At 35.6% G+C, this 11,829-nt stretch overlaps 1 long non-coding RNA gene across 1 annotated transcript; it reads left to right on the top strand.

Annotated features, from left to right (window-relative positions):
- The first annotated feature begins 6,766 nt into the window (after window positions 1–6,766).
- LOC132059357 (uncharacterized) lies at window positions 6,767–11,436 on the top strand. The gene is made up of 8 exons (XR_009415546.1): window positions 6,767–6,850; window positions 7,000–7,141; window positions 8,764–8,843; window positions 8,944–8,986; window positions 9,102–9,227; window positions 9,321–9,430; window positions 9,608–10,301; window positions 10,614–11,436. It is a non-coding gene; the product is annotated as an uncharacterized LOC132059357 (long non-coding RNA).
- Window positions 11,437–11,829: the final 393 nt, after the last annotated feature.

Below are 11,829 nucleotides of genomic sequence, written 5' to 3'. Positions count from 1 at the left end.
AATGATACATTTTCTTATTTGACAATAATTTAACTTTAAACTTTACCTTTTACGCCTAACAAGATGATCTACAACCACACAAATATCTTTGGCTTATTTTAGACTACAAGATTCAAAAGTCATCTTTTATTCCTTAAACTCCGTGCCTAGTCGAAGTATATCACATAAATTGGGACGGAGGGAGTATAATATGGTAGAGAAGACCATCCAAATAAAGAAATAAATGAGCTTGCCTTTAGTCTTTAGATATGCCACGATGCAAAAAGGGGTAAAGACAATCAGAACTGGATCCCCATAGACTAATGAACGCGAAAAGATAAACTAAATGGAGTAGCTTTAATACAATCAAATCATATAAACACCGAGTATATAAAATGGGAGCTGAATAGGACTGCACAAATGTCTTTATTAATACTCATATATGGATTAATAGTACTTGTGGGAAAAGGTGATTTTGTTTTATCCCTAGTATATTTTTTCTGCATCCAGAGTAATTAGCTAGTACACTAGCAATATTGGATCGGAGGCTATAGGATAAATTAGTGTGGCATGATATTGATAGTGTCTTGCATATACAACACACATAATTGTTTACAATTCTAGTTATTGACTCGTCCACTTATGAAGCTAGCTAGCTCAATCTATACTGCTGCCATCCTCCTTTTTTTTTTCTTTTTTTTTTTTGGTAAATAGGGTGGAGCTAGCGCTTCGGTTATGGGTTCAGTCGAATTCGATCAGTAGTATCGAAACTTTATGTCCTAAGAAATTCGTTGAATATGTACAAATTATTAATTAAAAATTATCTAGTACCTTAATTAAAAGGACTAGAATCCAGAACACATAAAATTCAAGTAAATATAAAATATCAAACCATTAGATTAAATTATGGTGCATTCGACACTGTTAAGTGTTTTCAGCTTTTTTGAGTGTTTGACTAGCCAGCTTATAAGCCATTTTGTGCTTAAAATAAGTCCAAAAAAATAAGTTAGGGTAGCCCAATTTTTTTTTTTTTTTTGTGGCTTATAAGCTGTTTTTTTTAAGCTAAGTCAAACTGGCCCATAATGAAGTAAGTGTTGGAAGTTTGATCCAAGTGACGACACCTACTTTGCACCAATATTTTTTATTTTTTCAAAGGTGGTTGTGTCTAGTAAAACTTAGGTTAATTAGAAAAAAAACAAGTCTTAATTCCAATCAATTTGTGTGGCCCCACCCCCAGGTTCTTTGGTCTAATGGTAAAAGCGCAACACGTGATGTTTAAATTAGACATACGATTTAAGTAAGGAAGGATAGAGAGGCAGACCTATTATCTACCGAGTTTTGAACCTTGCACTAATCAACCTTAGAAATTTTGATAAGAAAGAAATTCAATTTGCACGTCCAACATTACCTATAAAAATTATTCCAAATCGTATGTCCAACTCTACCAATTGAAGTGTTATACTCTTAAAAACTCACGTATAGGTAGCATGGTAAAAATTGCAGACATTAGAAAATAATAATTACAAAATCAAAGAAAGAAAATAAAAAATAAAAAATAAAAATAAAAACTCTCACTTAGAAGTTTCAAAATGAGCTTAGTTGTAGGGATCTAGTAGCTCAGTTGGTTGACTATCTGAACTTTCACTTTGTTGGTGAGGGTTCGATTCTCTACGTTGTAATTCCCTCCCCCATTTCCCCTTCTCCTACCCCTATGTAATAAAAACAAATTAAAAAAAAAAAGAGCTTAGGTTTAAGACCATTTTTGTACATAACGCCCAATCCAATACGAAGCCCAGAGACCACGCAGCTACCACTAGGGCTGACACATTCTATATTTGCAAGATTTTGAATTCGTCTAAAGTTTCGTATAATTTAATTGTTTTTCAGTTGTCACCCATCAGTAAATCCCACACTATCAGAAAACCAAGACCACCTTCGTAGTAAACTTTTTATCTAACAAACCCCATATAGAAGCACCAAAAGTTTGAGGGTCATTGTTGTTTAGTAACATAAACTACGGATTGTTCTTCCTTAATTAGGACTCACAATGCATTCTCTACCGCCTCATTTTATCACAAGTCTGCAAATTTCAGGGTTTTCACTGTTAATTGCTCTTCTAACAACTTTTCCTCACATTCTCGTTGGTCTTTAATATCTCAAGTTGTAGATATGATTTCATTTATTCTTGCCTGTCATTTTCAACTATTTATGTTCTATTCTTATGTGGTCACTTTTATTAGTATGGTCACTTGTCTAGGTGCTTTGCGGTAACATTGGCAAATAAGCAAATTATGATTACTCGAGGATAACCTTAGTAATATAGCCTGTCTTGCTAAGCTTTTTAAATCAACTTATTTTAAAAATTGCTTTTTTCAAAAGTGCTTTTGGTGTTTGATCAAGCTTTTAAAAAATGTTTTGGAGTGTATTTTCTCAAAAGTGCTTCTCAAAAATATACTTTTGGAGAAATGCTAATATTTTTAGCTTCTGAAAAATAGCTTCCGCTACTCCCAAAAGTGCTTATTTTCTCCTAAAAGCTTGGCCACACACCTCTTTTTTTTTTTAAAAAAAAAACACTTTTGGCCTCTCAAAAGCTTGGTCAAACAGGCTATAAATACTTATTCATATTTCATACTGTGTTTATACCAAATTGTGTAAATTTATTATAGTAAAGTAAACTAATGAGGTGAGAATGCATTTTTTTTTTTTTTTATAAATTCTACCAGGATTTTATCCCTGGTGGTGATGTATTTATTCATGTAAAACACAAAAACATGGGGGGACTATACCAAGACCCCGTGAATACATCACAGGCCACACGTAGCCAGGCAAAAAAGGAGGAAGCTTACATCACCTGCAACCTATCCTCACTAAGCTTTAGTAATTTACATTCAGCTAACAAAGAAATTTGCCTTATCTAATCTGATTCTAAGGTGAGAATGCATGTTAAATTGTTAATTAACCATGCATGTTAAATTGTTAATTAACCATACTTAAACGTTAAAAACCTATATAAATATTAGGTGTGAATAAGTTGTTAGGATGATTGTTTCTCCAGCTAGTGACGTTTTTCGCAATTAGTTTCTCTTTCAATTGGGCATTGGAAGTTCTTTTGTAGCCCCGACTTGATTTACAAGCCCATGTTACTGAGGTCAGCAACTAGGCTGTGGCTGACCTAGTATGCAATGTCTGGGTGATTGAAATAATTTAAAGGAATTAGCCTTCAGGAAATGGAATTTTGAGGAAGGTCGAATGGCTTAGGGAAAATGAGCAAGTTCTGAGAACTATTTCAAAGAATGAGCAGCTGATTTGTGTATTATTGAATAAGATGGGATCTAAACGAGTGATTACTTGCATATATGCAAGAAGATCATTGACTAACTAACTCTAACCAATTTTCCCTCCAAAAGCTAATTTGAAATTTGACCGCCTAACTAACTAATTTTCCAGCTTGACTAACTTTTACTTGTTATACAACTTTTATAGTTGAACTTCTCCTTCTAACATTCATGTCTCTTTTTGTGATAGCTTCTAAGATATTTGTGATATTACGAATAGTGTTGTGTGTAATATTATGACCAGAGGCGTATGTAGCATTGTATGTAGGGGCTCAATTGAACCCCTAACATTCGACACGGAGCATAAAACTTATGTGTAAAAATCTAGTAAAATTGTAATAAATAATAGATATGAACTCCTAACTTTAAAAATATAATGGGTTCAATGCTAAAAAATTTAAGTTTGAACTCATAGAGCTTAAATCCTGGATCCGCCTCTGATTATGACTGTGATAGTTGTTTAGTGAATAGTGATGCTACATGCTGGTGTTTTGCGTGGAAAACAAACCTCTCTGAATCTACTGGAAGTGCAATTAGCTGTGATAATTTTTACATCTCACTTCCCTTTAGTGTTTGATTCTCATTTCTTTACGTAAGAGATCTTTTGCTGCGCTGCGAGTTCTTGTATTCTACTGAAATAAGGAATTAGCTAGTTCTTGCTGTGGTTTTATCATTAGTAAGTAACAGGTTCTGCCTCATAGGTTTCTAACAAGACTACGGCTCTTCTCATCACGTAGATGTCAAGTAGCTAACTTCCACCTTTTTTTAGGGTCTCTTTTTCCTTCAACATACTTGTACTATTTTGTTTTTAGATCACCTTTTTTTTTTTTTCCTTAAGCCGAGGGTCTATCGGAAACAACCTCTCTACCTTCCAAGGAGGGGTAAGGTCTACGTACACTCTACCCTCCCCAAATCCCACTTTGTGAGATTACACTGAGTATGTTGTTGGTTTATTCTTGTTGTTGTTGTAGTGGCCTTCTTTAAAAAAAACGCAGCCCGGTGCACAAAGCATCCCGCATTAGAAGAGTCCGGGAAAATGCCGCTCTCAAAGGGTGTGATGTAGACACCCCATAGTCGCCTTCTTCGTTTTTTTCTGTTTTCTTTGAACACACTTGATCCAGATTTTCACGGATGACTACTTTTCCTCTTAGATTCACAAATGTAGCTTATTAATGTATTCTCTTTATATACATATATCAAAAATTATTTTTTGATTGAATCACTTTTGGATTGAGGTCACTGTTAATTTTATCAAAACTCAGTATCAACTGACTCTAAATTTTGGATTCGCCACTGCAACCGGGAATTGGAAGTTTCTGGCCTTTAAGTCAGCTTAAATGGTAGTGAAAGATGGGTGTAGTTTACTTACCGGTTTCATGTTGCTTTAGTTTGGTTGGTACTCCATTAGATTATCTTAATCTTGTCTTTTTTGTTTTTTTCCTTTTTTTGTTTTTTTTCTGATATTTTAGTTGAGTCATAGAAAAGGGTGAAGTGAGATACTATAATAATTTTCTAGGTTTTGATCTCTGCTTCTATTAGAAGGGCAGCATTGGAGTAACTGGTAAATTTGCTGCCATGTGACCAGGAGGTCACGGGTTCAAGCTGTGGAAACAACCTCTTGTAGAAATGCAAGGTAAGGCTGCGTACAATAGACCCCTGTGGTCCGGCCCTTCCCCGGACCCCCCGCATAGCGGGAGCTTAGTGCACTAGGCTGCCTTTTTTTATTTTTATTTGATGTCTGCTTCTATTAGTTTCTGCATAATCTGATTTATTTTCGTCTTGATTTGCAATTGGTGTGAGTCTGTGTTATCTTTCCATTTTTTTTTATCAGCACTGTTAAGATTTCCCTATATTTATGTCCAGTGATTTTATGACCTCAACAGCCATTTAATATCATTTTTTAAGATTTTTTGCAAATTATAGTGTATATTATCTCTCGATGAAACGATTTATTCTCTATAACCATAATATAAAACAAGTAAGCTTCAATACCTTACCTAGTAATAATGCATTGTATATTAGCACCATTGACACTGGTCAAGAAGACAGCATGGATTATGCAATATGGAATGAAACAGAAAATGGAAAGTTCTCTTAACATTTCTGCTTGGCACCTTACCAGATGTCATAGACCAAAAGTGCCCTTTCTTGATAAGCTATGGCACAGTTCTATTCCCTTCAAAATCTCTTTCCTTTCTTGGAGACTGACTCATAAAAAGCTCCCTTTTAATGAAGCAGTTGCTAAATTTGGAAGACAAGGATCTCCAACATGTCTATGCTGCACTGTTCCTAAGAATGACACTATACTAACATGTTTTTGTTGAGGGACAGGCAGCTCAACATATTTGGAATATTATTGGAGCATCTTTGGGACTCAAACACCAGCATATCCCTATCAATGGCCTGCTTGAATACTGGTGGAAGGAAAAATCCAAAAACAAAGTGCACAAGCTTATTTTTCAGACTGCCCCAATAATGATTTGTTGGGAACTATGGAAAAACTGGAGTTCCTGCAGATTTGGAGATCAGCAGAAGTTTTCAATTTACAGATTGGAAAACCAAGTCATATGGAATATCAAAGCTGTCCTCAATGTGGCTTTTCCTAGCATTAACACAGAGGGAAGTTGGATCAATATCTGTGACATTGTTGAGAAACTCAGGCCTGTTATGAATTGCACTACAATTTGCCGGGAAAAACCAACTTTAGGTAAAGTGAAACTCAACACTGATGGCAGCTTTTGTAAGGGAACTAGAAGAGCTGGTATTGGAGGAATTATCAGGAATGAAGAAGGAGATCTTATTATGGCATTTTCTATACCAATAGAATGTGTTAGCAACAACCATGCTGAAGCCACTGCTGTTGAATATGGTACTATCTGGTGCAAGCAGAATGGCATAGGAAATATTCATATTGAACTTGATTCACAAATCATTGCCAATATGCTCATTAACCAGGGCACAAACAACTTAAAACTCAAGCAAGTCATCACCAAGATCCTCAAGAATCTAGAGGGCATCTCAATACAAATCTCTCATTGCTTCAGAGAAGCTAACACTGTTGCTGACTATTTGGCTAAGCTGGCCTCATCTAGTAGAACCAGGACCTTATACCTTTCTCATGACAGCCTACCTAGAGAAGCAAAGGGACTGGTTCAACTAGATAAGTGGCAGCTTCCAACCTTTAGAAGAAGATTTGAGAAATGTAATTTTTTGGTAAACTAATATGTTTATTGTATATTATGGAAAGAGACTTGTATAGGCTCACTCTTTCCTTCTAAGATTGTATATCAATATTCTTTTGTAGATTAGAGGCAAGGTTCCATGTTCCCCTCTAATCATTGTAAGTTTCTTACATAAATTAACATGGTAGGGGTCAAGACAAACCCCCCACACCTTAGGCCCACAACCTAATGGCGATGGCTTAAAAAAAAAAATGGAAGCTTCGAAGCGGACTTTAAAGAAATGTCCTATAGGGAAAGTCCAGCTTCAAATCTGACTTCTAACTCCCTCATCTTAGAGTTCTCGTTAGAGCAGAAGTAAGGCGCGACCCAGGATTCTATTTTATCATCAATCCAATCCCCGTTCACATTTTTTCATTTTCTTATCAATGAATAGATGTCTTTACTTGTATGACATAGATGTCTTGTATTTCTCGAAAAAATGATGAAACGATTTTTTCCTGTAGGAGTTGTAGGTCTGGTTGAAAGACCGTGGAAGGTAGCAGATGCTAGACTTGTTCTTGAGGATGGTTCAATTTGGAGGGCAAAATCATTTGGTGCTTCTGGAACACAAATTGGAGAAGTGGTTTTTAATACATCTTTAACTGGGTAAGACAAATTATCTTTAGCTATCAGTCATATCCATTTTTAAGTTTTGCCGACAACATTTATTCAAGCTTTGACATTGGTTATTTAAAGTTTCCATTATACTGAGTACTGACATATGCTTCAAGATTTCAGTAAAGCTATCTTTATCCCAGCTTTTGTATGGAAATGTTAAACGAGCCTTAGATTTCCATCAAGCAAATCCCCAACAACCTGTCTTCCCTAGAAAATATGTTCAAGCATGTGCCGCTTCAATGAATGTTTTATCTGGTGGAAATGGGATTCACCTTCTCTTTTGGATCACTGTGTTGTTTATAATAATTTCATTAGCACACCTGATTCCTTCAGAAATACAACAAGATGTTCTGATAAGTAGCAAACTTCGTATCTTTTGAAATCTTCTTCCCCTAGATAAAGATAAGTCAAGGCTTATTTCCGACCAGAAGAAACATCCCCTTATATAAATGTTAGTATGTTGTTGATTATTCAGGTTCCTCCTATGTCTAAGAATGATAGCAATGGAACTCACCAGAATTCAGATTTTCTTCTCTTTCTCTACCTGTTTTCCTTATATGCTCCGTTTGAAAAGGCAGCAATCTTTTCTTTTTCTTTTCCCTGCACCTCGAATGGACTTAACCTGTGATTCCATTAAGTTTATCTGTATAAAATCATTGTCAATCAGTTTTGTAGTTCAATAAAATATGTAGTCCTTACTGTATAGCTTGCTTTCCATGAAAGAACATCTTCTTTCCCCTTCGGTCTATGTGCTGGCCCAATACAGTGGGAACGAACAAGCGGAGCTTTGAGCCTCTACGATAAACTCAAGATGAACAAAAGGAAGAAATGGGAAATATTCTTTATGACATTCTTTTAGGAAATATCGACATTTACATTCATAGACCTATACCAACCTGGTAAAATAGCCAATAGGGAGACAAAATTGCCTGCACGTCTTTAAGGACATGTCTACTACACTAGAAAGGAAAATGTTTCTTGCCAGTACGCTTTGAAGATGAACCAATTTGAGCATCTTCAATAGAAATTGAGGTGTTCATAGTTAGAGTTCTAAGAGAGAGCCATAGCATTTAAGAAACTATTCGCCTAAAATGTCCAACAGATGTTAGAGATAAGAAGCATGGTATTTGACCATATTCAGAATCTATTAATATGATATGGACATTCATCCAAAACATTTTGGGTTTGTAATTTATATCCGTTTGTTTTCTTCTGCTAAAAGTATTCTTCCTAGTTTGTAATAGTGTAATTGAGTACAGAACAACAGGAAGAGAAAATAGCAACATTGGGATTTGTGCAGAAGGGTCGGGTTGAACGAATAATAGATGCATTAGAAATGATATCTGCACAAGCTTCCATTTCATTGCTGATTCATTTCCTCTTCTTTTTTTTTGAGAAATTCTTTTAGATGATTTGATGTCTTAATACGAAGGAAAATCTAAATTGTGGATGTTAGATCACAAAGTTGTCTGTTTGGAAAATGAAAGAAGCCTTTAAGTGCCTCCAAAAAGGAAATAAAACAGAAAGGAGGAAAAATGGACATAATAAATCCCCAGAATACAGTGCATTACTTTGGACCTATATTTTGAATAATCTTTTAATTGTTTTAGAAATTTCTTCTCCGGGCAGATGATGAAGAATCAAGACAGTGCTTTCTTGCAGGATTAGCTATTAGAAGTTTAAGTATCAGGTTTAGTAGAATGCCTTGCTTTTCTGTCAGACTTCAAAAGTATGTTTTTTTTATTGTGTATTGAATATTTCTCATTACCTCAAATTGGAGATGCAAAGAGACACTTGGTGACTATTTGGCTGAAAGGAACATCATGGGTATATGTAAGTCCTCTGTGTGGTTTTATACTAGAGCAATTGTCAGTTGTCATTTGTATGTCAAATCTGAGTTTGTGGAATTCAAAAACTCTGATCACTTAGTTGTTGTACTTTGCAACAGATGATGCCGATACTCGAGCGATTACACTAAGATTAAGAGAATAAGGAAGCCTAATTGGAGTCTTGAGCACGGAGAATTCCAAAAGTGACAAAGAACTTCTAGAATCCCATACATGGGGTATTGTCGGTAAGTTAGTAGCCTTGTCCTCTGCTGAATTTTTTAGAAAACTTATTTATTTGAAAACCAAGAATTTTCTTATTGTTGTGTTACATTGTGTAGGTGTGGATTTAATCAGTGGTGTTTCATGCAAGTCTCCTTATGAATGGCTAGGTGGAACAGCCTCAGCTTGAGATTTTAATGACAATGCAAGAAATAAACAAACTTTCAATGTTAGTAGTATTAGAGTTCATTCGATTCTGGTAAAACATCATTGACATATTAACACTCACTTTCTGTCCCTCTGGGTGGATGAAGGTTGTTGCATATGATTTTGGAATCAAGCAAAATATCTCTGGGTGGATGAAGGTTGTTGCATATGATTTTGGAATCAAGCAAAATATACTTAGGCGGTTAGCATCTTATGGCTGTAAAATCACTGTTGTTCCTTCAACATGGCCAGCGTCTGAAATCCTAAAGATGAGACCGGATGGAGTTCTTTTCAGCAGATCATTATGTCATTCCTTATGCAGTTGAGACGGTAAAAAACCTTACTGGAAAAATTTCAGTTTTTGGCATTTGCATGGGTCACCAGTTGCTTGGTCAAGCACGGGGGGTAACATATTCAAAATGAAAATTTGGTCACCATGGAGGAAACCATCGAGTCCGAAACCTTCGAAATGGTAGCGTTGAGATTAGTGCTCAGGCATGTTCAATAGCAAAACTCTAGTGATTGCTTTGTGTCAATTTCCATTTTTCTGTACAATTCAACCTCAGTTCATCAACGTAGTGTTCACTTTTAATATTCTTGAATTTTTATAATCTTGATTGCTTTCCATATGCAGAATCACAACTATGCTGCTAACCCTGAGTCTCTTCCGGAGGGTGTAGAGGTGACTCGTTTAAATTTAAATGATGGAAGTTGTGCAGGTCTTGCCAACTTCCAAATGAAGTTGATGTCACTTCAATACCATCCTGAAGCATCTCCAGGACCCCATGATTCAGATCCTCGTAAAGAGTTTTCCTTACTCAATGGCCCTTGCATAAATGTCTGCCCTTTTTTTGTGTGGATAAAGTAACAAATCTCTGCCAGTTTGTTCAGTTGTATCCTTCGGTGGTAAACTTTTTAACAAATATAGCTGAAATGTAGGAGAATATTACATGACAGGTATTATCTTAAGAATAATGATATTACATGGCCCTGCAAAAGAAAATTTCTGGAGTACTTCATTTTGTTTGATCCTAATTTAGAGTTCTGATTTTCAAGTTAACTGAAGTATTTCCAGCTTGTTTTGTGTTCATGGTAGCTGTCATACTCCAGTTTCCATCTGATATTTTTTACACAAAATCGAATGATAAAGCATCAATAATTTTTTTCTGTAGAAATCAATATTTCCTTGATTCTGAATGCAACAGCTAAAGTATTTGAGTCAAGCTGCAAAATTACCTCAAGATTCTTATAGTATTCTTCTATCTCTATCATGCAGTATTTGGGGAATTTATACAACTTATGAAGCAAGAAAAAGTGAAGGCATAAGCCCCCCGAGTGTTGATCGGTAGTTGGTAAGATAAGCTTGAGGGAACCACATTCCTAAGGGTAGTGATGGCGCTGAAAAAAGAAAAGAATTCTGATGAGATTTGCATTCAAATCAAAACAATCCTGGATTTGTCGAAATATCATGTTGCACCTTCTCACTTTACATTGATGGACATATACACGATTCTAAGTTGTGAGAAGCGGTTGATTACTCATCTGTTTCTAGAAAAAATCAAAGAATTTCTTGGGAGTCCTACCTGATTCTGTTCGTTCATTTCTCTGATAGATGATTGGAACTTCATTTGGGTTCAATCCTACTGAGAGGTTCACTAAAGATTAGAAATTGTTGAAGCAACAACGAGATCTTTCTTTTGTCCCTTACAGGGCTTGTCTTTAAGAAGTTGACTTCTATGTAGCTCAGCTGCAGAGGATAGTAAAATCTGTGCCTTAATCTAGTCTAATGACTTGCTAAATGTTTTGGTTTGTGTAATGGTTCTTTGTGGATTGTTTTAGTATTAAGTAATCACATTATGCAGTTTTGTCACTAATGTGTATTGATATATGTTACTATATTTGTTTTGTACATCTGCTATTTTGCTGTCCCTTTTTCTTTCTTACGTTTTTGAATCGGTTACATTTCTTTTGAGCCGAGGGTCTATCGGAAACAGCCTCTCAATCCCATCAAGGTAGAGGTAAGGTCTGCGTACATCTTACCCTCCCCAGACCCCACTTGTGCGATTACATTGGTATGTTGTTGTTGTTGTATGATGCTGCATAAGTTGCTCTTGTGGTCTGACAAAATTACCATGGATAGGATGTTTTGTCTCTTGAAGACGCTATATTTGTTTTTCCTGCTTCGCGAGTGTTATATATAGTTGATTTGTATTCCAACATGACATAATTCCCTTTCCCTGTCTCTTTTCCAGAATAAAAGAAGGGAGAGGAGAAAGGGACCTAGTTTGTCTCTTTCTGATCTTCTTGATGTTGGTTTGGTTGGTCCATTACTTGGTTAATTTGATAGTTAAGGTGCTTTTTTTGTTCAAAGACGTCTAATTGTTTCTTCTTTTCCTTTCTGCTGTAAACAATCAACGATAA

The sequence above is a fragment of the Lycium ferocissimum genome, chromosome 6, assembly GCF_029784015.1.
Source record: "Lycium ferocissimum isolate CSIRO_LF1 chromosome 6, AGI_CSIRO_Lferr_CH_V1, whole genome shotgun sequence".
In the NCBI taxonomy this organism is placed as follows: Eukaryota; Viridiplantae; Streptophyta; class Magnoliopsida; order Solanales; family Solanaceae; genus Lycium; species Lycium ferocissimum.
Note: the sequence above shows the minus strand (reverse complement) of the source record. Positions and strands in the feature narration are given on the sequence as shown.